General features: G+C 46.5%; 1 protein-coding gene across 1 annotated transcript in view; it reads right to left on the bottom strand.

Annotated features, from left to right (window-relative positions):
- Positions 1-24,271, bottom strand: part of PDCD11 (programmed cell death 11) — a 1,291,633-nt gene that overhangs the window by 674,083 nt on the left and 593,279 nt on the right. The gene's annotated exons all lie outside the window — the stretch shown is intronic.

Raw genomic sequence — 24,271 nt, 5'->3', positions numbered from 1 at the left:
CCGTGTCGTGGGCCTCCCCGAGGCACCAGAGGCAGGCGTCGTGCGAGCCTGTCACCGACATCTTGGACCCACACTCCCCGCACTTCTTGAAGCCCGGACGCGGGGTCGAAGACGAAGTAGAAGACATCTTCTTACGAAGGATTTTTCACAAAAACGAACAGGTTCGAAGAACCGAGAAGAACAGAACTCCAAAGAGTCGAGGCGTAACCGAGATTCACGAAGCAACACGTTCGCGGAAAAAACGGAACTGAGGCTACGGGCGTCGTGCGTCCTACTTATCACATCGGATGACGTCGGAGGAGGTCCTCGACGACGGCGCATCAACGTCATCGACGCAGAAAAAAAGTTTCCGAAGCAGCACAGCTGTGGTGATTACCTGTCAGATATGGAATACGTCGGAGGACCCAAACCCCTCGAAATGGAGTTTATCAGGGGGGTTTATGGTCTGCACTGAAGGGTATATCGCTCAGGAGGGCCTTCCAGGAGTCCAGGGTGCCACTCGCAAAGTCTCTGTCAGAGGCGATTCCATCTTGCCAGGCTCTGGTTTCAGCTGCAGTCCATCTCTCTAGTTCTTTTAACCAGAGTTCATGTCTAGGGCCCCCTGGTGACTTCCATGCCATGGCTATAGTTCTCATTAGCCCGCAGCGATTCAAAATCCCTGAATTCACCCTCGTCAAACATGTATCCCCATGTGTAGATTCCAGAGTCCTCCCACCTCCTGGATGTGGAGCGATCTGATTCAGTTTTGCACATGTTAACCAGAATGGGGTTGTCTGGAGAGTAAGGGTTTTTCACCTGTCTGATGTAGCAGGTTCTGGTCCAGATCTGCCTGCCAAGTTAGACGATCAGGGGGGCGTCTGGGGATTGTCGTAGAGGGTTGCAAAGAGTTTCCCTGGGGAATATTCTGGAGGGAGATTGTTTCAATAGTCCCAGCTCGGCTGATGGTTCATCAGAAAGCCACTTTGTCACGTGGCTAAGCTGTGCCGCAAGATAATACAACTGGGGGTCTGGAAGTTGTATTCTCCCCTCCTGATATGGGAGGGATAGGGTAGCCAAAGTCAATTTATGCCTGGTAGGTCACCATAGGAAGTCCCTGATAAGTTCCTCTAATTTCTTAAAGAAGGGCGGTCTGACGTAGTGGCATATGTTGACCAAGTAGTACAGAAATCGGGGTAGGACTATCATCTTGACGATTGCTGCCCTGCCCACCATTGCAAGTGGGAGTCTAGACCAAAACTTCATGGATCTGCGAAGGCTGGTTATTGCTACCTCCGTGTTGTGCTCGTGTGTGAGCATCGGGGTGTAACTCACATTAATTCCTAGGTACCGGAACGTGTCGAGTTGCCACTTTATCCCAGTGTCCGGGAGGTCAGTTTCTTCTAAGCCTCTCAGGCTGGCCAAGGGAAAGGCAGAGGATTTCAGTCTACTGAATTCGATCCCAGAGTATTTCGCATAGTTGTCTAGTACATCCAATGTGATTGGTGCGTTGACCTGGGGATCTTTCAAGTATAGAAGGACATTGTCCGCGTACAGGGATATTATGTTATGTTCGTTGCCCACTTTGATGCCAGCGTCAAAGAATTGATTCCTAAAGTATATGGCAAGGCCCAATATGTATAGCATGGGCGACAGTGGGCACCCTTGTCTGGTGCCCCATTGTATTTTCCAGGATACAGACACCGTTCTGCCGGTTTTTACTCTTGTCATAGGAGAATTATAGAGTACTGTGATCCATCTGACAAAGCCCTCGCCAAACCCGAACCCCCTCAGCACCTCGATGAGCCACTCCCAGAAGATGTAATCAAAGGCCTTGATGGCATCGTGTGATAGTACTGTCAGGTCTTCCTCATTCTCATAGGTTTCGGCCATAATGTGTTGAAGACTTCTCAGGTTGGCCGTGGTGTTGCGTCCTGGGACAAAGCCATTCTGGTCTTCGTGGATTAGGGACCCTACCACCCTGGCGAGTCTTCTGGCCAGTATAGTGGTGAGGATCTTACTATCATAATTTAACATGGCCAGAGGGCTATAAGAGTCACAGTCAGTGGGTGGTTTGTTTGGTTTGAGCATGGGAATAATTATTGTCTCTTTCATAGTGTTAAGTAAGACCCCGTTTTCGTAGGCCTCCAGGTAGACCTCGTGGAGGATTGGGGTGAGGATGGATTTGTATGTTTTGTAATCTTGGGTAAGTACTATAACATATCATATAAACAATTATAAAAACCAACTCAATACTTATGGGATACAACCCAAAGAATAACCTTATTTACACGAGCATGAAATCAAGGTGAGTCAAACCTACAACACATTCAGAATGTCAGTCAGCTATTCTTGCGGAGTAAAACCAGGTTAGATACAATTTTTGAACACCATCAGTAATTCAAGGGTAGTTGCCCTTAGCAGTCATGCAGTGACAGTTGTAGACATCACTTAATAGACCAACCCTGTTACAAATATACACCTTGCAAGATTACTTTTTAGAACACAGTTCAGAGTTAGTATAACAACCCATACTTTCTGGAGGGGTCTTCAGCTGCTGAATGTGAAGTATGACCACGTAATAACTATTTTAGAATGCACTAAGCAATTCAGGGACAGCAAACAATTAGCTTTTAAGAAAGAATCCATTTCAAGGTAAGTAATTGACTGATTGGTGCATACCTATCCGCTGCTTAATAGCTAGTTGTACTCAGTATACTTTTCAGAAATGTACAATACAGTTTCTAAAGGTTAGCAAGAACTTTAGGAAACTATTTTAGAATCGCACTAAAGCATTTCACAGAAAGCACAACCCAGTGTAAAAACTTTAGAAGAGCAGCCGCTATTCAAAGTAAGTAAAGACCAATATACTTTTAAGAGGGGCTCCAATCAACTCAAAGACAAGTATTAACTTCGAGACTGTTTTAGAAATGCACTAGGCAGAAGAGGGAAATCAAAACCCAATGGTACACTTTAAGAACTTGTAGTTATTCAAGGTAGGTAAATCCTATTGGTAAGCTTTAACACACATTCAGTTAAGAATAATAACAGTACCAACACATTACTTTTTATAATGCAGGACACTTTTGTATTAAAAAAAATTTCAGTACACATGGTACTTTTACATAATATTCACAAGCAATTTAATACGCTACGAAATGTCCAAATAATATTGTTTTCCTTACAATTCGAAAGTAAACAGCATAATTCCAAATAATCAGTTTGCAGCTATCCTCACTACAAAAATCGGTAGAGTTCCCTTCACAGATTACATCACAAATTACTCTGCACGGTACCCCAACTCTTTCTTCCCTCTCCAAGAGTGGTTTATTGGTGCGTTTGATTGTAGTTGCACTACGCAGTTCCCAACAGTACCACTACTTCGAGCTGAGCTGCCTTCATCACCTTGTCCAGTATACCAAAGATTACAATAAAAAATGTTGCTGAGGTGTAGGGAGAATATTAATTTCTGTGCCAATTCCCTATATCCCCACGAGACCCCAAGCTCTTTTGCTGAACTCGGGGCTTTTTAATTTTTATTCCTGGGTGACTGGGACCTTATTCTCACTCACTCATGTGTTTTCCTGACTCTGATTTTCTATGTTCCATACTGTTTTGCAGAGTCTGGTAAACTCCATAGGCATCTGTTTTTGCATTGTGACACAGCACCTTTTGAGCAGTGCCGCTTGACTTCTCTTAATGTGCAACTACATTTTCTTGGGTGAACTACTGTTCCCAAGAATAGTAAGAAAGATGACCCTTGTCTTACTTACCTTAACTGTATGGGTCCAGCGCACACCACCCTAATGTGGAGTGCTGTGGGTTATATAATAATTCCTTTAACCCATTCATCATCTAACATTTTGTTAAACTAACTCACTTGAATGGCTGGTGGCAGTGGTTTATTTTTTACTACCTAGTTTCATGTATCTGCAGGCCGATACCTCAGCTGCAGTGCTGCACCCAAGGGTGACCATTTTCTCAAAATGCCCCCCCCCCCGCAATTGGCATTTCTTATTAGTTAGTTTCTTCTGGGCTTTTACTCTGCTTGGATCAAGTTTGAATCATTTGTGTTTTGCCTTTTTGCAGGCTTCAGTCCTGAAGCCCGCCCGATTTTTGGGAAGAGCAGAGTGTTAGGTAAGATTTTCATAGAAATGGTAAATCTTCCTAACCTGGGTCAACCCCAGAACTTTTTGCTTCACTAGTGGAATATTCTTCCTTAATACCTCTGAGTGGGAACCTTTTTCCACACTCAGTGACTCTTACTCTTTTTATGAGCGTCAGTTTTTAGACTCTACATAGTGTCTTTTTAAAGTTATCATCTTTAACAAATTGTTGGCAATAAGTGCCTGTTGTTGCTGGGTTGCCCTGGGGGCTCCCCTTTTAATTTTCTGTGCCTAACCTTGAGAGAACTACAGTTCCAGAAAAGATCTTTGGATCCCTTTTACATTTTGTCAGGTGAAACCAGCACACCCCCACCTTATGTGGAGTGCTGGGGAGATACAATGCATCCCCTTTCACACAAAAAACTAACAATTCTGTTATAGGGACAAGCTTACCTTCAATGGCTGCTGGCAGTGATACCTTGTATTAATTTGGTGCATCTTTACCGCAGGCTGTAATCAAAGCTGCAGTAAAGGCACCTAGGGGTGCTCCTTTTACCAAAATGGCAGGTCGTCTTTTTTTCGCCATTTTAGTGTTTCTGGTCTTTTACTGCTCCTTCCCCTGACATTCAGGGTGGGAAATTCCTTTGTGTGATTTTCATCTTCGGCGGGAGTCCCGTGGATCCTCGCCCAGAATCCATTCTGTCTGTGAAGGCAGGATGCGAGGGAGGAGTCCAAAACTCCACAGTCCTTTGTCTTCTTCCTTGCCTGAATGGGGATAAATCCCAGTGGGGGCTGGCTGCCCTGACTGGACAACTAGATTGCCCCTTGTTGTAAAATGCAGGGAGAGAAAGCAGAGGTTGTGCTGTAGTTCCTGTTAAATACTGCAAACCTGGAAGCTGAAGAGAAGTCGACCACTGACACTGAAACATCCAGTAACCGGAGAGCCTGCTGTGCAACCTGAGCCTGCTGTAGCCCTTCCTTCCAATCGACCTGGGGACTCCGAAAACGATGACCCTGACCCAGAGCCTGGTGAGACCCACTAAACTCAGGAAGACCTGAATATTGGGCCATCCCACACGTTGCTGCGACCTTGCATTGCTGCAATACTCCAATACCCTGGGACTTCGACCCATTGTGCAGTGCACAGTCTTCCGAATTCCGTATCTCGCTGAAACTTTGTGGGCATCCTGGTGTATCTCCAGAGACCGGAATCGAGTCAGAGAAGTCGCCTCAACAGAGTGCTAGACCTTTGTAACGACGAGAATTCAACTCATTTTCTGTCTTCTGTGCTCCTTGAAAAGGTGCCAAATCCACAGAACCACATTCAGCCGTGAGGGAAAACCTCGCCTAGAGCCTTCTCCATTGATCCCTGCTGCAAAGTTCTTTCTGAGGTCTTTTCAGTCACCATGACAAGGAATCCATTGACTTGGTATTGGGCTGCAGATCCTGAAGTCCTCCTGCTGCAAAATCTTCTTCAATGCTGAGGTACAGTGTTGACTTGGGTATGTACTTACCTTAAGTCTGTTAGGATTTCTGTGGGGTGTTTTCTGTGATTGGGAGGCCTCTCGTCCAGTGCACCAGTCCCACTGCTAGAATCCTGCTAGGATGTCTTCTGCGAAGCCCCTGGACCCTCTTCTAACGCTAGAAGTAAAGTACTCACCCGTTTGCCCAGTCTTTCTAAGCAACTCTGACTTTTTCTACTTAAGAACCTATCCTGCCAATGCCTGTTGGACACTAGATACTAGTGACCCCCCTCTCTGCCACTGAACACTCATGCTCCAAGAATAAGGGAAAGATGTTTAAGGGATTGGGCCTTTTGCCTAGGAAAGAAAATAAGTGTTTAAAAGTGACTTACTTGTAAAAGAGTTGGTTGGTAACACTAACTGAGCGTGAACAGTTACAAACGTTCTCAACTTACCTTGGATGTGTGATGCACTATTCTCAAAAGTATGGTTAACCTCTATCATTCCTCAGAAAGCGTTTTTTCCATTCTAATATAAAGTAGATATGAAGGTATATTACTCACCTGTAATTAGGTTGTGCCTCTTCCCCAAAAGTAATGTGTTGGTTTCACCAGATTATTCCTGTTAGGTTAATTGTATGAGTGTCCCCCAACTGGGTCTTGCTTCCCCTGGTTTGCTGCTAGCCTGTCCAGAATAAGTCTGTATTAGGTTATTGCCTACCTAGAATAACTGAGTCATTCAGTAAAGTGTAAAATTGGGTTTTGCTTTCCATGTGCTGTTGTAGACAGACTCAGTCACTTTGGTTCTAACTGTCCCATATAGAAGGTACTTGTATAGCTGGGAAAGATCTAACCTGGATTTCATTGTGAGGATAAAAAAGTATATGGGTTTTACTTACCTTGAATTAGCTGTGTGCCATCCAAAAATAAGTTACAAGAGTTATTGCTTATCTCAATCTGTGTCTCACTGATATCAAAAGCATCTGTAATTAAATATTACATCCTTAGGTTTTACTCACCCAGTAGAACTGTTATCACAAAACTAGTTCTGGGTTATTACTGTGCCTGGAATAAGTGTTCCACTATTCACAAAATGTATATTGTCCAGTTGACTGATTATGTGATTTGTACCGAAAGGCACTGTACAATTGGTAGGGTCTACTGTCTTTGCATTACTGAATGCAAATGTGAAAGTAACCATTGTTTTTATCCCAAGAATAGGTGTGACCTATACAGAATGTATGAAAAGCTTTTGACTTTCCTAGAATTACTGTTAGGTGTTCCAAATAAGGTTTATGCTGTGGTCTGTGCTCCTTCAACCATAGTGTTGTGTTTTTATAATTGTGATTAAATATAATGTGTGTGTTACGCTCACCTGGTTCCCACAGAGACGTCGATCTGGACTGGACTACTGTGGTCTCCACCAATGTGACGTGTAGGGCCGAGATGACGGACTGGACTGGCCCACCTAGCTTCGTTTGCTTGGCCCGTAGGAATATTCTTCTGCAAGTGGAGAAAGGGAATTAACCACCCGTGGAGTTGAGCGTAAATCCCCCCCACCCCGCTGTTCTCCCCACTGATCACCTTGGATGTTCCCTCTTATAGTCTCACCTGATGATTTGAAAAGATGAGCTCTCCATCCTGCATTGAGCGCAGGGGCGCGTAGATAACAAGTTGCTTCACTGGCTCTAAGGAATTGGTGAGTTCCAGGACAATATTGACTCCGATATTCCCGGCAAGACGCCCTAAGTATGTAGTTCGTAAGAGTTCAAATGCCTGACTTTCACTCTTGTCCGATTCCTTGCAGGTTGTAGCTTGACCCTACTGAAGAGTTCCTCGTGGCAACCGGTAATGTTCTGGTAAGGATTTGTATTATCCAACACAGTTCGATAAAATAATGTCCATATGTAACCTGTTGCTTTCTTCCTTATTCAGGCGCCGAGAGAAAGTATGAAGTCTCGGGGAATAATGCCTCCGGCGGTAAAATTAGGTAAGTCTCTTGTGGTGAGGAGGGTTCCCCTGGTTAGTCCCTTGTTTCACCTTGCTGTCCTTTTGTTTCCCCTTAGGGGCCGGGGTTTGGCTAGGATGCAGTGGAAGCTGCGCCAACCTGTGAAGAAGAATAGTACCCTCGGTGGTAAAATCAGGTAAGTCTATGGGGGGTATTCCTCTGTGTATTCCCTTGGCTCACCTTGCTGTTCTTGTCTTCTCCTTAGGTGCCGGAGTGCGGCGGTAACTTGCAGGAGGAAGCGGTGAAATGTGAAGATGCTGCGAAGGCCGGTGAGTTCAGCGCGGCGCTGCAGCAGGCGAGGCTACGCGCATAAAATAACTTCTTTCTTCCAGCTCGAAGGCGCGATGGATCGGGAATTCAGGTAAGGATCAAAGGTATTGCTCTTGTTCTAACCTTTTCTCCTTCTTTCTCCCTTTTTCTAGGAGCTCCAAACTCGAGGCGGGCGTGGCAGAAGACTGGATGCAGACTTGCAGGCACGGTGAGCGTTACGCTGCTGGATGCAGAATAGCGCGAAGCGTGTGCTGCTCTTCGGGTGTGGTTTAAATAGCCTCCAAAGTAGTCCCAGGTAAATATTCCTCCCCAGCCCCACCCGAGTAAAAAATAGTCCCTAGGTAAAATAGTCCGTTCCAAGCCTCGTTTGGCTTGGAGCTCTTGCAGCATGGTCTGCATCAGGTAAGTTTGCAGCATGGTCTGCATCAGGTAAGTTTTAATCTATGAGCCTGGCGCCTATGGCGCCAGGACTGAATCCATATGAGCCTGGCGCCATAGGCGCCAGGACTGCACCCAAATAGCCCCTAGCGGGGGTTGTTGGGCTTGCTTGGGGTAACTTGATGCCTGCTTCCGGGGTTGCTGGACTTGGTCTGGGTCCCCGGGGGTAGGCATCACGACAGTGTGATAGTACTTATTTACCCCTAGAATTATCTGGGCCTACCTGTATTTAAATAAATCATTTATTTTTACATAGTGTTTCAGTGTTTCTTTGGACCATTTGTATTACAATTTAATTTGTACTGATTCTACAGCCCTCTCTCCCTCCTAAGATAAGCCTGGCTGCTCTGTCTACGCTACCATGAACTCAGGTGGTACAGCCTTATACTAAGAGTGGAGTCTTGTACTGCCTCAGTTGAATGGTTTTACTAAGCTCTTAGTTGGACTGGCTTAACACAGAGTCGACCACTGGAGGACACATCCGAAGCAGAAGATGCCAGCAGCACCCATCTGGACTGAAAAGTGCCCAGTGAAGCCCTGCAGCTTTGCTGATCCAGTTTTCGAATCGACAGGGAAGACCCGTAAAGGACTACTTCCTCCCTTAGGTTGGTGGGACCAACTAGCCTCGATACAAACTCTATTTTGGCGCAACCCCCAACTTGCTGCTACTTTCCAAGGCTGCAGAAGCCCAATACACGTGGTACCTCTACTACTTGAGTGCATTGTCGTCTGAATCCGGCCAGATCTTCGTGGGCATCCAGAGGACCCTACAGAAGCAGAAAATACACGTCCAGAGTCCCCTCACAAGAGTCCAGGAACGAAGGATCAAGGAAACCCTAACAAGAGCTTTTTGTTCTTTTTTGGTGCTGAGAAAAAGACTACAAAACAAAACCGCTGAATCGACGTAAATCCATTGCTGCTGAGCTCCTCTCTTCTACAGGAGCCAGCCAAACGTCCTCCCTTTCGTCACCACGACCAAGGACCAGGAATAAGGGTCTACTGCATTGTGAAGGCAACCAAATGGAACAACTTCTTCATTTCAAAAGGTACTGTGGGGCATGGGGTATTTTATCCTTTTGCTATTTGGGGTGATTTCTATCTTTGGGAGTGCTATTTAACCCCACACTAAGTTGACCTCAACTTACCTGCATTGGCCTTATAGCATGTGCTATCTAATTGTTACTCCTCTTGAGTTGCTGAGATTTGTCTTTTGTACACGGACTATTCAAGAACATATTTCTAAGAATAAGAGCATCAGAATTTTAACTTTGCCCATTGACTTTGGATGTTCTGGCTCCCTAACGGCCTCCTTCTGAACCTATTGGCTTTGGCAGTGCGTGTTCCCTCGCAGGTTTTAAATATTGAACACTTTAATGCTGGGATAATAGACTGCCTGCATCCCTTTGGGAGACTAACTGTTCTTATAACCAACCCAAAACTTTCCTTTCTTGAACTCAATATTGCCAAGGTGATACTATATAAATGCTATACTGACCTCAAATGACGTCACCTCCAGGTGCTGGACCATGTGTAACATATGAATGAATTACTCACCTACTTTATTTTTCACTTTTTGAATTGAATCCTAACGTGAGATTAAAGTTACAGCTAGTTGCTGCTTTTTAAACAATGCTTTAAATATTTGTGTATAAATAATGTATTATATAACTAAGTGTGTACGTGTTTATTTGGATACTTGCATTTACTGATTTCATTGTACAGCTCACATTACCCCTCTTAAGATATGCCTGGCTGATCAATCACACTACCAATTTGTGTAGTCCCGGCCAATATTAAAAAGGTGGGTTACCTAATACCAAGAGATAAGTCTTGTGTATTCCTACACCAGTTGGACTGCACTAATTCTTACATAACACAAGACCAGCGTAAGTAACAGGTGGGCAGTTGTCATGGGTCTATGCCATAGGTCAACTGTTATGAGACATGAGGGGGAGTTAATGAAAGGCGAACACGTTTTAATCCTCTCCTCAAGTACCCTGGGTTAGTGCATCACCAGATGTTGCAGCGACCCCATTTCACCTACAGAGTCTTAGCTCCCTGGGAATCCCCAATTTTGACCCCACCACTGTTAGGGAGAATTCTCTGTTTAGGCTGAATTTCCTAACCTTGTGAGTCCCCCAGCAGCTTTGCTGGATTTCGGGAGTTTGTTTTTTTCCATCCTGCCAAGAGTGAGACTCTTTTTCTCCCACTCTTGGACATGTATGTGTGTAATTCCTTTGAATGTCAATCTGTTCTATGGGCTATGGGGTCTTTTACTCCATAGGGTCTCATATGTTTTCATATGTGTGTTACACCGCACCCTACGTGCCGTAACACTGGGGTGTCCTAGCGGACCCCCACCATAGACTCCATACCCGGGGACTGACTACTGTCTCCCCGGGCATGTAAAGTCACCATTGGCTTTACCAGACCTAAATTTACTAACAGAACTAGTACAAACCATCTTACTGTGGACGTTCTAGTAGGGGTAATTCGATTACTCCTGGATCTGGTACTCGAGGGGGCACTGTCCCGTCCCCCCTCGTCGAGTTTTGGCTGGTGGCAGTGGAAACTACTTGTTATGTTCAACCCCGAACATAACCCTATGGGATTCGTCCCATTGTTGGAGATTGACCCTTTTTCTCGTTAATCTCTAACGTACCACCGGTCTACTTATCTTAAATAAGTTTATCGGATGGTATTTTCTGCCAGAACTCGGTTTGTAAAATGGCGTCTGTGTTCGTCTCTGTGACTCCTAAACCAAAGGTCGAGCCCTTTGTTCCACTTTTGGCGGGCTCTGTACAGAGACCCTCCAAAGTGGTGCCATTCTGTCTGGGTTACCACAGGGGTGTGGGAGGGGGTTTAGGCACCCTGGACCGAGTTGCCTTGCCAACTCCGGTCGCACTCTGGAGTGATTGGCCCAAGTGGTGAGCCTTCCCGCTCACCACTTAGCATGTGTTGATTGACAGCTAGGCTGAATGAATGGGGGTTTTCTGCATAAAAGCAGGGCTTTTGGGACTGGATCTTCAGAAGTCGCCACAGGACCTAAGAATCCGACGAGGGTAACGCTGAGCCGACCTGCACGACGACACCTCCGGTGGAGCCCTGCGGAACCGACTCACCACTTCCCGACGACAGAGGAGATCTCCCTGCCGGAGAGTCTCTTCCCCTGGCTGGTGGGAACAACCAGTCCCCTTTGCTTTTTATTCGCCTCAGGACGCAGTGGTCGAATTGCCCGTGCAGAGCACCTCGGCAACCGGATAGCCACTACCCCTGTACCGCGACCAAAAGGTGGTGCCTTGCGACGGAGCACTCCGCGGCTGGTCTCTTCCCTGGTGGTGCACCGGACTTCTCGTCGTCGAAGAAAAGTGATCATCTCTACTCTTGGCAAAGACCTGACGTGCATCCACCACCAGGAACAACTGCCCCCGCCGGAGCTGCCCTCCACAACAAGGTACCGTGTCCGCCTGGCTTCCCTTTCGATCGGTTCGAGTGAGGTGTCTTAATCCTCTCCGTTCCGTTGGGTCGCCTTCAAGCTTTTCCCATTTATTGTTCGGAACTGGTTCAATCTGCCGATAACAATTTGCTACAAAGACTTGAATGCATCTCCACTAGAGACTTTTTGGGACATCGCGCCTTGCCTCTGTCCGAGTGGGCCTGGCCTCTGAACTTGATGATCTATTGTGATTCTTGCCTTCCTGCCTTGCATTTTATCCGCGAAGGATTGAACTGTGGCGATTTCATAACCTGCCTATCTTTTTCTCTCCCGTCCTAACTAATGCTCGAGTGTCATCTAGGTTGAGGTATACACCTCTGTCTGAAAATAAGTGGTACCAGTAGAACCTAGACTTGTCAAAATATTGCTAGGGGGATTGATCATTTTCTTCTTCGTAGAGTCGTAGAGTAATTGTGTTTGATTTGTTTGCCGTGATAGTGCCATAGTGTTTTTCATAGATGTTTTGTTATAAATAAATACCTTAATATCTTTACACTAAGCCTCGTTGTGCGTTTGCTTGTCTTGCTGTGAAGAATTGCCCTATTTTGTATACTCCACATACTGCTCAACTTTTCTTGAGGGAAGTCTGACTGCTCAGCCACAGCTACCAAGTGAATCTGTGTGGTACAGACTGCTACCAAGTGGGTTCACCGCCAAACGCCTGTAGTCCTAAATCTTTTGCAGTGGTCCCAGAGGGAACTGCACAGGTTTCCGCCTAACAACCACTTCTAAGGTCGCAAGCAGTTGAATCTGAAGTACCAGTCTCAGCTTGGCCGATGGACATGTTTTTTATATACAATCTAGGCCCACTCGAAGGCAGATACCAGACCTCCTGCCCTCCATACCTTTCTCTCAGATCTGCTGTGATATCCCATCTCTTATCCTCTGATTTGAGTAACTCATCTGAGACAGGCAGCTGAAGGTCTAATTGTTCCAAACATGCCTCACACCTTTTCTTACATTTACACAAAAAGGGGTTAACTCCTTGGCCATGGTGGCATTCAGATAGAAGTCAATCTGTGGGTCGTTCTGTTCCGGCCATCTTAAATAACAGGGTGAGGCTATGCTTCATCAGCTGCGCCCACCACAACACTAGCCCCAGTTCCAGTCTTATTAGACTCACTGGAGCTGAGGTAGGGAGCCCCAACATTCTTCAAAATCTTCCTTCCTGGATATCAAGGAACTTTCTGCTCTTACTGTGTGTCAACTCAACTCCATTGAGGACAATTGCCGATATCTTGGCCCTGTTAAAGTCGATTAGGGGTATCAGGGAAAATCCGCACAACCTGCTTTTTACTTCTTTTGCTAAGGACAGACACGTCCCCACTTTCTCTTCCATTTTTGCTTCCACAATTATGAGTCTCCATTTGTGGGAGACAGAGAATCCCAAGTATTGGATGCACTCCACTTTGTTAACCCATGAGTCGTTCATTTTCCACCTGTAGCTAATCAGTATTCTAATCAGTATTTTCCTCTGCTACACACCATCACGTAATATTTGGTTGGGTTTACTATGAGATGTCGTAAGCACAGTCAGGCAGCGCTGCAAACCTAGTGAGTCCCCCAGCAGCTTTGCTGTATTTTTGGGGTTTGTTTTTTTCTCCTGCTAAGAGCGAGACTCTTTTTCCTCCCACTCTTAGGCATGATTTGAGGTATGTCTTTGACTTGTGTGCTTATGGGTTATGGGGTCTTTTACTCCATAGGGTATCATCTGTTTTAGTGTATGTGTTACACAGCACCCTCAGTACAGTAACACAGGGGTGTCATAGTGACCCCCAAACATAGACTCCATACCTTGGGATTGACTACTGTCTCCCAGGGCATGTAAAGTCACCATTGACTTTACTAGTCCAAAATTGTGAACAGAACCAGTACAAACCATCATATTGTGGAAGTACTGGAAGGTGTTAATTTGACTGCCCCTGGGTCGGTTTCCAAGGGGGCACTGTCCAGTCCCCCCCCTTGTCGAGTTTCTGGCTGGTGGCAGTGGTTACCACGCAGAATATTCCACTGGAATATTTCCTATGGTATTTTCCCATTGATTTTAAACGCACCACTTGTTGGTGCAATGTTAAAGATACCGCTGGTTTATTTATTTAATATTAAATCATCGGTTGGGTCTTTTCGCCAGAACTCTTTTCTAAAATGGCGTTTGTGTCCGTCTCTGTAACTCCAACCAAGGTCGGGCCCTTTGTTCCACTTTTTGGCGGGCTTCTCCACAGAAGCCCTCCAACTGGTGCCACTCTGGGTTCCACAGGATGTGTGGGTGGGGGAATGGGCACCCTGGACTCCGTTGCCTTAGCAACTCAAGTTGCACTCTGTTCTGATTGGCCCAGTGGTGAGCCGCCCGGCTCACCACTTAGCATGTATGAGTGACAGCTAGGCTGTTGAATGGGGGTTTTTCTGCATAAAAGCAGGGCTTTTGGGACTGGAACTTGAGAAGTCGCCACAGGACCTAATAAATCCAAAGCGGGGAGAAGCTGAGCCATCTGCAACGACGACACCACCGGTGGAGCCCTGCTGCAACAACCTCACCACTTTACCGACAAGAGAAGATCTTCTGCTGAAAGAGTCTTCTTCCTCTGAGCTGGTGGGATCAACCAGTTCGCCATTTCGCCTTCCAGGACGTCTCTTGGTCGAATCGCCCGTGCCAAGCACCCCGGCGGCTGGATAGCCAAGATTCACCACTGTGACCGCGAATAAAAGGAATGCCCCTTTTAACCGACGAACTCCGCGGCTCGTCTCTTCCCTGGGCAGTGCAACGACTGCAAGTTTCCTCCTCGACGAGATCTTCTCTTCCCCTGGTCGAAACCACGAACTGCACCCACTGCCAGGAACAACTGCCACCGCTGGAGCTTCCTCAACTTTAAAGGTACTGTGTTCCACCTGGCCTCCCTTTCTACGGTTTGCTAAAGGTGACCCTTATATCCTTGGCTTTCCAACTGGGCTGGCCGCCAGAGCTCCTAACTTTACCTTCTGAATCAACCCAACCTCTTTTGAACATTTTTACAAAGACTTGAATGCATTTCTAAACTGTGCGATCTTGGGCACATTACACCTTGCTCCATTTAAAGTGGACCTGGTCTATGAACTTTGTGGCTCTACAGTAGACTCTGCCTTCACTAACTTGTTTTGGTCTTAGAAAAGTGTTGGGAACGGTTTTATTTTTATGACCTACCTTTTTCTCTCCCTTTAACTTAATTATTGGAGTGCCATCTAAGTTACACGCTCACATCTGTTTTGACAAATAGTGGTGTTTTGACTTAGCCTTGTCTAATAATTCTTAAGGGAGGTGTGTATACTTTTCTGGCTGTGTTCGAACTTGCTTTGATTTATAGTGCTAGTGTATTTCTTTAAGTGTGTGTTAAATAGATAATTATATACTTTTGATACCAAGCTCTGGTCAGTGTTTGCTTGCTCTACTGTGTTTTAAGCCCTATTATGTATCCTCTGTATACTGCCCTACTCTTCTTGAGAGAAGTCCGACTGCTCAGCCACAGCTACCAGGTAAATCTGGGTGGTACAGACTGCTACCAATTGGGTTTACTGCTTACTCCTGTAGTCTTAATCTTCTTGCAGTGGTCCCCAAGGAAACTGCACAGGATTCTGCCTAACCCAGGACTAAGTCATTTGCATATGCGATGCAGCCCACTTGCAACTCCACCCAAATCCCCCCCTCCCCCCCAGTCTTGGCTGCCTCACGCAAATATGCAAGTACAGACTAAAAAGAGTGGGTGCAACCACACACCCTTGTCGGACTCCCCTAACCACCAACATGGCTCTTGAAAGAGCTCCTCTACTATTAACCCTCACTTTGCAGGTGGTATGAGAATATAGCATATGAATCATGTCCAGAAGTCCCAGGTTGAATTTGCCAGCTTCTTACATAATTGTAGAAGATGCACTTTATCGAAGGCTGCAGCGAGGTCTATAGCGGCTACGTACAAATTGTAGGCCCGCTACCATCTACCTCCGAGAGACACGCATGTAGGACTAAACCATTCTGTATGGTGCTCACTCCCCTCTTGAATCTCGTTTGTAGAGGGTGCGGTCGATGGGATAGCCTCCGCCCAGGACCTCAGTTCTCGCAACACCATGGTGGTGGAAAACCTTGGAAGACGTATCTATGAGTGAGATGGGGTGATAACTCCCTGGAACTCGCTCCCCTATCTCTCTTTTTGAAGATGGGAATTAATATAGATTGGTGCCAAGAGTCAGGACTTTTGCTGTGTTTTGCTATTTGCTCGAATAAGTTTACCAGAATGTCAGCCCAAAAAGGGGGGGTGTTTTTTCAAGATTCTGCTTTCACCCGTCTGGCCTGCTTGACCAGGAATTATTGAGATTGTTGATGATTAGTTCTAGGTCCTCCCTATCGAATTTGGCCTTCAATAATAGAATTTGACCCACAGCCTGCAAGTCTAATACTGAGAAAACTTCACCCAGGCTTCCTCTGCCACACCCGAGGTTTGTAGTGGAGACTGGAGTCTTTTCTTATTGTTCAGCATCCTCCAAACACCCCGGGTGTCTGTCTTTACCGTCTTTACCAGTAAGTTCTGACTGTTCTGCATATATTTCTGTTTTTTCCTGTGTCTACACCAGAGTCTGTTTCTGCTTCAGGAAGTTAATTTGTTTTTTTTCATCTCTGCCTTATTCTTCAGGGAAGATTTTTATACGCTCCTAATTTGTATTTTTTAGAAGATGTTTTCTCTCGTGAACTTCACTGTCCAAAGGGAGCCTCGTGGCGTCTAGGGTCAGATTTAGGGGCGTCCCGATGTCGAGGACCCTACTCATCCCAACTTACTTAGCAGATTGGGGAAAGAGGCCGGCAAAGTCGTCCCCCTCATATCTTCTGAGCCAAGATCACTCCGCCACAGGGCAAGCCTCTAATTGATTTTACCCACATTGGCGCAACGCTGTACCAGTCATCTTTATTCACCTGTGATTAATAGTGGTCTTCCACCCATAGACTCAATGTTATCCAACATGGCTACCGTTAGTAAGAGGGAGTGGTCACTCCTCTTCGTTTTTAGAATCTGTAGATTTCTCAGCCTTGCCACTTCTATGTTTTTTGTGAAGATGTAGTCAATCATTGAGCATGTGATTGCGTTGGCCGAGGTTGGGGTATCTTTTAGGCGCCTATCCCCGATCAAATTGGATTGGGTGAAGTCCCATCTCGACAGGAAGTGGGACCATTCCCTCCCAGTATTGGCCATTCACGAAGTACTGATTGTTAGCCCACCCGTTTCCCTCCTGTCTAGCTCAAACTCAGCAGCTATCAACATGCAATTGCAGTTGAAATACCCTCCGAGAATAATAGGACCTCTGCCCCTTCTATTTGCCATTCTTGTAGGGCATTTTCTATTTCATTCATGACATTCTCGAAGTCCCCCGTGAGTGGATTAAAGTAGATGTTAATTAGGAGGGTCTGAACGTCTTGATCAATGACCTTATCTACTACCTTGGTAATTAGTAGGCCCTCCCCATTCGTTTTAACAAGATTGAACTGCTTCCGGCTCTCATTTTTCACCGCCACTAATAATCCACCTGCAGGTCTCCCTTTAGCACCCTGCTTAGCATTGGTAAAAATAGTCATGTATCCATCAAAGTGGGGGTATCCCATAGCCATGTTTCCTGTAGGAAGATAATGTCTGCCCCCCCACCCCTTTAAATAGAACATTAGGATCAGTATTCAAAAGGAATTGTAACCTCTCTACTTCCAACTGCATTTACAACCACTGAGTCCTTCGATCCCTCAGCGCATTCTTGCGAGCTGGAGAGCCATCCCCAGCCTGAGGAGGTTCCCCTCCTGGTCAACCAGCCTCAAAAAGGGTAAAAAAAAGCACTGTACAGTCAAGTTCGCCCACACTTGAGCTCGGCCATCCTCCCATGTGTTTTTGGGATAGTATGTCTCGAAGACATTCAGGAGAAGGTTTTCTTGGCATTCACGGACAACGATTTCACCAACTTTGAGTGAAAGAAGAACGCGCATTTCCCGAGATGGTGGCGGTCAAACAAGTGGGTCACTATTAGCAACTTATATACTTTTTAGAGTTGACTGTTCGATAGTAGTGCTTGCGCCCACAATTGTTACAGGAAAATGACCGTAGTGACAGTTCCACTGCTTAAACAGTAGTGGCTTGCACTAGCAATTGTTACAGTTGCAACACTAACTCCTTTAAGTACTTTCACACTGTTTATAGTTCCCAATACAGAAGCCTTCTCTTTTGTAGCCCTTCCCTAGTCTAGAGCATGAGTTACATCAGAGGCAGAGGAGGGACCCTAGTGGTCTAGGAGCCAGCTGTAAGTAAGTATGGATAGGGTTTGTAACGCTCACCCGATTCCCGCAGAGGCGCCGGTCTTGACTGGGTGAATGCCGTATCTTCAAAGGTGATGTGTAACACACGGTTGGCTCTTTGGGCTGGACCTCTGTGCACTGTATGTCTGACTCGAAGAGTAAGATGTCTTAGGTAAGTGAACGCCGAGCTCTCCATCTGCCTCGGGGCAGGGTGCCGTAACCAGTTTCTTCACTGGATAAGGGTGCAGGCCTCTTGACCTCAGAGGACTGCTGTCCGTCGTTAACTGCACGAACGGTAAGTTCTGGGCACTTCAAATGTCTTAAAAGTCTTTTGTAATGATATCTCTTGTTTTGCAGGGTTCCGGCGATGGCGGATGGCGGGCTGATGAGAGTTGAGGATCGAACCCGCGTGAGGAATAGAAGCGCCTGGAAGCACGTAAGTAAGCGCTTGTAGCCTGCTTCACGATGCGCACTAACTGTCCCTTTTATCTTGCAGGTACAAGTTCGGAGCTTTAGAGAAGCTGAAGGGTGCTGGAATACCCACAGGATTCGGCGTGGGAAGGAGTAATGGCACGTGAGTAATAAAGTTGCCCAATGTCTTTAAACGCACCTTCCTTTGTCTTTCAGATGCGGGATGCAGCGCCGAAGGCCTCCGGAGCGTGCGAAGAGCTGGTAAGCTTTTGTCTTTCAGATGCCGGAATGCAGCGCGAGGCGTTGGTGACAGCCGATGGACCAGGTAAGAGATGCGCTGCCACTGAAGACCGTAGTGCTAACCTGTTCTTTCTTTGTCTTTACAGGTGCTGCTGAAGACTGGATTCCAGGATGGTAAGCCTTTGTTCCCTTAGGCCTAGGATCAGAAGCAGAAGACACGATGAGCGTTCTGCTGCAGAGAATGCAGAATAACGCAAAGCAAGATTCATCCATCGGGTGTGGTTTAAATAGCCTCCTGTAGTGCTTAGGTGTCTCCTTCCACAGCCACGCCTAGGTAAGAAAAGAGTTCCTGCTTTCCAGAAGAGTTCCAGTGTTCTGAACCTAGGGAGTGGCTCCTGCCCCACCCAACAGGAAAAGTAGTCCCAAACAGAAGAGGATCAGGGGTTCAACTGGCAGGTAAGTAAGCAGCATGGTCTGCTGCAGGTAAGTCCAACCAAGCATTATGAGCCCGGCGCTTCCAGCGCTGGGACTGGGCATCTTTATGAGCCTGGTGCCACTGGCGCCAGGACAGGGTCCAAAAGGTCCCAATTGGGACTGGCTGGCACTCGGAACCGGGTTATGGGTCTGCTTCCAAGGGAGTCGGGCAAGTCCTGATCTTTTGGAAGCAGAGATCATGACAGTTCAGTTGCAGAAAAGACAGCATTCCAGAGCATATCTTCAACAAGTATTAGCTTCAGAGTTAGTTAAAAAGTGTTCAGGGACTTCACAGAAGGCTCCCTATATGCGTCCCAGTATTAGGCCTGGCCGAATGACAAAGGCAAACTCCCAACCACTCGAATCGCTCACTCAGCTTTGCAGGATTCACACAAGACTTAAGGTAATTATTACCCAATCCAACACAGTACCTTCAGTGAAAAGAAGAGCTTTGTGTGGATGTCTTCAGGATGCAGCAGCACAGGACCCAGAGCGCATCGAGGGAGGGCTGGTTTTGCATGTCTTCTCAAGACTAGTTAATCTCACCAGCCTCAATGCATTCGGGACCCCAGGTCACTTGGAAGGAAGGGTTACATCAGGTTCTGGTTACACAGCAGGCTCTCTCGTAGCTGGAAATGATTACAGCCGTCTTTTGTTTGTTTTCCTCTTCAGATTTTGTTTCCAGTGGTCGATTTGTCAGCAGCTTCAAGGTTCTGAGAATTTATCAGGAACTACAGCACAAAGTCTGCAAACTCTCCCTGCAGTTTACAGAAAGGGACGGTCTGGCTGTCCAGTCTGGACAGCCGCCCCGCAGTGCGAACTGGTTCCTTTCAGGCAAGGTGGAAGACAAAGGGCTGCAGAGTTTTGGGCTCCTCCCTCACTTCCTGCCTTCACAGACACTCTGGAGCATCAGCAGGGAATACAAAGACTTCCCGCAAAAGTCAAACCTTCAGCTGAGGTCACTCCCATCTAAAATGGCAGAAGACCTTAAAAACAACAAGCAAACGAGAAATGGCGTAAAAAGAAGGAACCAACCATTCTAGGAGAATGGTGGCCCTCCTGTGCATTACCCAAGGCCGATTTGACAGCCTGCGAGTAATAGGACTGTTCGGGAGAATTCTCAGAAATGTGCCAATTCCCTCTACCTTAGAGACCCCCAGCAACTTTGCTGGATTTTGAGGACTTGATTTCTTTACCTGAAGAGAGTGAAACCCTTTTTTCCACACTCTCTCGTGTGTTGTAATGTGATTTTGGTACACTGTTTCTTTTGGTTGTGGAGTCTGACAAACTCCATAGGTGGCATCTTTTACATTGTGTCACACAGCACCTTTAGTGCAGTGACAGAGAAGTCGCTCAGATTTCCCAAGGTTTAACTACCTTCTCTGGGATGAAGTACTGCTTGCCAGAGCAGTAAAGTGAAATTGACTTTACTTACCATTGTAACTTTCTAGACCCAGCACACACCATCTTACAATAGGGTGCTGGAGGGGTTACATAGTATCCCTTTTGTATAGCATCTAAAGTAACATTTTTATGTTACCATTTCCTGACTGAATGGCTGGTGGAAGTGGTTTCGTTTTTACTACTGTGGTACATTAACAGCGGGCTGCGTTCGCAGCTGCAGTAAAGCACCCAAGGGTGTCATTTTTGTAAAAATGGCCCTGGTCATCTTTTTTCACCATTTCTTTGTGGAAAGGTCCTTCTTGAAATGTACTCTGCGTGCCAAACTAGGTTTGATCCCTTTGTTCATTTTGCCTTTGGTGGGATTCACGAGTGAAGCCCGCCGCTGGCTCCAGGGTGTCTGGCAGGAAGTGAGGGAGGTGCCCGAAACTCCCTGTGCTTAATCTCCTAGGAGACCCAAATGCACTGTGATGATTGGCTAGCTGGATGGCTGTCAGGCAAGGACAGTCACCCTACTGGGTGAGTGACAGCTAAGCTGGAATGAAGGGTGAGCACTGTATAAAAGGCGAGTCTTTTGACTTGGAAGGCAGAGTCGACCACTGGATGAAGGAACCGAAGAAGAACTTTAAGAGGACGCCTGCTGCAACTTCTGGACCATTCGTTTGCCTGGTGAAGCCCTGCTGAAGTGCCGAAACGCCAAGTTTGCATCGACAGAGCCCCTACAAGGACGACTTCTCCCCTTGAATTGGTGGGACCAATCAACTTCAAAGTAAGCCACTTGGACATCCAGCTGGTTGAATTTCCACAGAGTTGCTGCTGGAAACCGTAGAGCCAGCGAGAGGACCACCAGTTTATGTGCGTTGCTTTTAAGTTGGCCAAGAGCTCCAAAAAGATCCTCCCGACTTCCAGGAAGCAGGACTGACCGATTCTGAGCCCCCTCAACAGAGTACGGGACTCCAGAAGCAAGGAAAGTCAGGAACTGTGGTGTTGCTATTTGCGGTAGACGCGAGGAGCTGAAACACTGAACAGCCACTGAAAGTGAAGTTTGCTGGTTGCGAGTTTTGTGCAGTGCAGGAGTCCCCCGACGCCCTCCCTCTTATCCCCATTACTGAGGCCCAGAAACAGTGAGATCTGCAGAACTGCACAGGAACAGGAGTCATCTGCTGCATCTTTTCTTCACTTTAAAAGTACTGTAAAAAGTCTAAGAGAACTTACCTCTTGCTATAGAGCTGCTTGCATCTTCTACTACTCACAAGTCTAACAGCTTGTGGCCCTATATTGATTCATCTTTTTGTTGAAAGACTTCTGAAACATTGTGCAAAGACTTTTCTACTTACCTTCAAAGAAGTTCTTCAGCCCATATAGACTATTGCCTATTGACTTTGGCCTAGCCTGTTTTAACTGAACGACTCTTATTGGGGGACCTGAAAGTGTTTGCCTGCTTAAGAAATATTTGTGGTGTCTTGTTTGCTCTAATTATGTTTTCCCTTTTTACTTACTCTTAACCAACGCTGAATGCCAACAGTAATACATTAATTTCAACAGCACCCTAGCAATTGAAGTCACCTTTGGGTGTAAGTCTCTGCTGAATGCCATCCCAAATAGGTAGTTACCGATTCTGAAGTAAGGGATTGTGTTAATTTTTAAGTATATTTGTGTGGTGTTTTACAGTGCTCCCTTCTGAAGGAGGCTTACATTAACTGACTGGTAAATAAATTAACAATTGCTTATCAAGAAACCCTGTATGTAAGTGTTTGCTTGGATACTTGTCACTGTGAACCCCTGTGTAACTCCCCTACAGCTCACATTGACCCCTCTTGAGAGAAGCCTGGCTACTCGTCCACACTACCAACCTGTGTAGTACAGACTTATACCAAAGGTTGGGTTACTACTGCTGGGAGGTCAGGGTTGTTGTAGTGCACCATATGGGTACTGCATACAATCTTGCCTAACAATGACAAAGTAGTTACACACTGCCACCAGCCATTCAAGTAAACTTGCAATTGTAAGAAAAATGCTACCAGGTAATTAAACATGGGGATATATTGTATCCCCCAGCATTCCACATATGGTGGAGTGTGTTGGCTCACTATATGAAATGTAAAGGGATGGGAATCCCACTTTACCTCTTGGGAACAATAGTTCACCCAAAAAATAATAAGAATTAAAAAGGGAAGCCCAAAGGAGCAATTCAGCCTAAGCGCAAAAGTTATAGGAAACTAGAAATCCAAGCAAACCGTATGAAGAGACATAAAACGGTCACCCATAAAAAAAAGAGTAATAGACTAGGTGAGAGATTCCAACTCACCTAGGACTAAGCGAAACATAATCACAAAATCCAGCAAAAGGTCCTGGGTTTGACACAGGTCAGAAAGATTTATCACTTAAATGGAAATCTTACCTAACCACTGCCGCCGTCCAGGACCTCCTGTGTCCCCCTCAGCACTTCTTTGTGCCGAGTTCAGAAATACAAAGTCCTGTGCCAGTAGGGCATCTGTTGTTATTCTGACCCATATGGGGAAGCAGACATGTTTATAGAAGAGGCTAGCATGCAGCACAGTGCTCAATCTGGGGGCTTTCCAAAACATGTCCTTCAGCACGCTAAAGTTCGGAATGCGTGCAGTGGACAGATCACCATGGCGTCTACATGTTTTCATGTACATAGCTACCCTCATTCCACCACCCCACACCTTGGTACAGAGCTGCTCCCCTCACCTTGCCTCCCTTGGAAAGGAGGGCTGCTTCTCCTGCAGCCCCTAGAGCGTTGCCACAGGTACTCTTGCTGTTCTGCCACCACTCCACAGCTCTCCAATCCTGCGGCCTCCACTAGCCCGGGTCCCATGCCGCTCACACCCAGCTCGATTTCTGCCATGGGGGTCGCTGTGGGTCTGGGGGGGGTCCTCCACCTCCGGCATGCCCCGACTCTGGCCCAGACTGGCCCCTCCGCTCGACAGTAGTTGCGCTTTGCAACCCGCAACAGGCCGCACTGCACCTCCTCCATCAGGTGCTGTGCAGAGGCCTTGGTGTCCTCGTGTAGGCAACTCTGCACCAACCTCGAATTCTCCTCGACCTCAGGAACAAGGCTACTCCTTGTCGGGGTTACTAATGCCCAGATGCTTCCCCCACTCGGAGACCAAGCTGCAAACTACTCTGCAATATCACAGACATTAGTTAGGGCAGGGGACGGAGTGAGACACTCAAGCACCCATTATGCCTGCGCCCCTTAGTGTCCTCCACCAGGTCCTGTTTCAAACACACAAAAGGCTACTTAACTGCCACAAGTCAGCGAAGAGGATGCCCATTCTTCCCCTGCATAGGAGGAAGGCAGCCAGTGAAGCACTAAAACAGAGCTTGGTAAAAAGTAAAAAATGTACAGACATCTGCCAAAAAGGTAACATTAAGGTACTACTCCGCTAGCATTTTTTTGGGTTTCACTCACTATGGAAAAAATGCCCATAGTCCAAAAAGAATGTGAAGAAAGGTTTCCTTTTGCTACCAACTCCTTAATTGAGATTGAAGTGCTACTATAGACACATTTGGGACATGAACTCCCTGCATGGGTAGCCGTAAGGACAGACCTGTGCCCCTAAAACAATCTAAGTTAAGCCATGGAGTGAAGTTTAAAGGGACCTTACTCCCAAAAGTCAGGACAGATCCTCAAAACAGTCCTGAGATATGCTGGGGGTCTCATTGA

Source organism: Ambystoma mexicanum, chromosome 8 (genome assembly GCF_040938575.1).
Source record: "Ambystoma mexicanum isolate Mex_15411 chromosome 8, UKY_AmexF1_1, whole genome shotgun sequence".
Classification (NCBI taxonomy): Eukaryota; Metazoa; Chordata; class Amphibia; order Caudata; family Ambystomatidae; genus Ambystoma; species Ambystoma mexicanum.
Note: the sequence above shows the minus strand (reverse complement) of the source record. Positions and strands in the feature narration are given on the sequence as shown.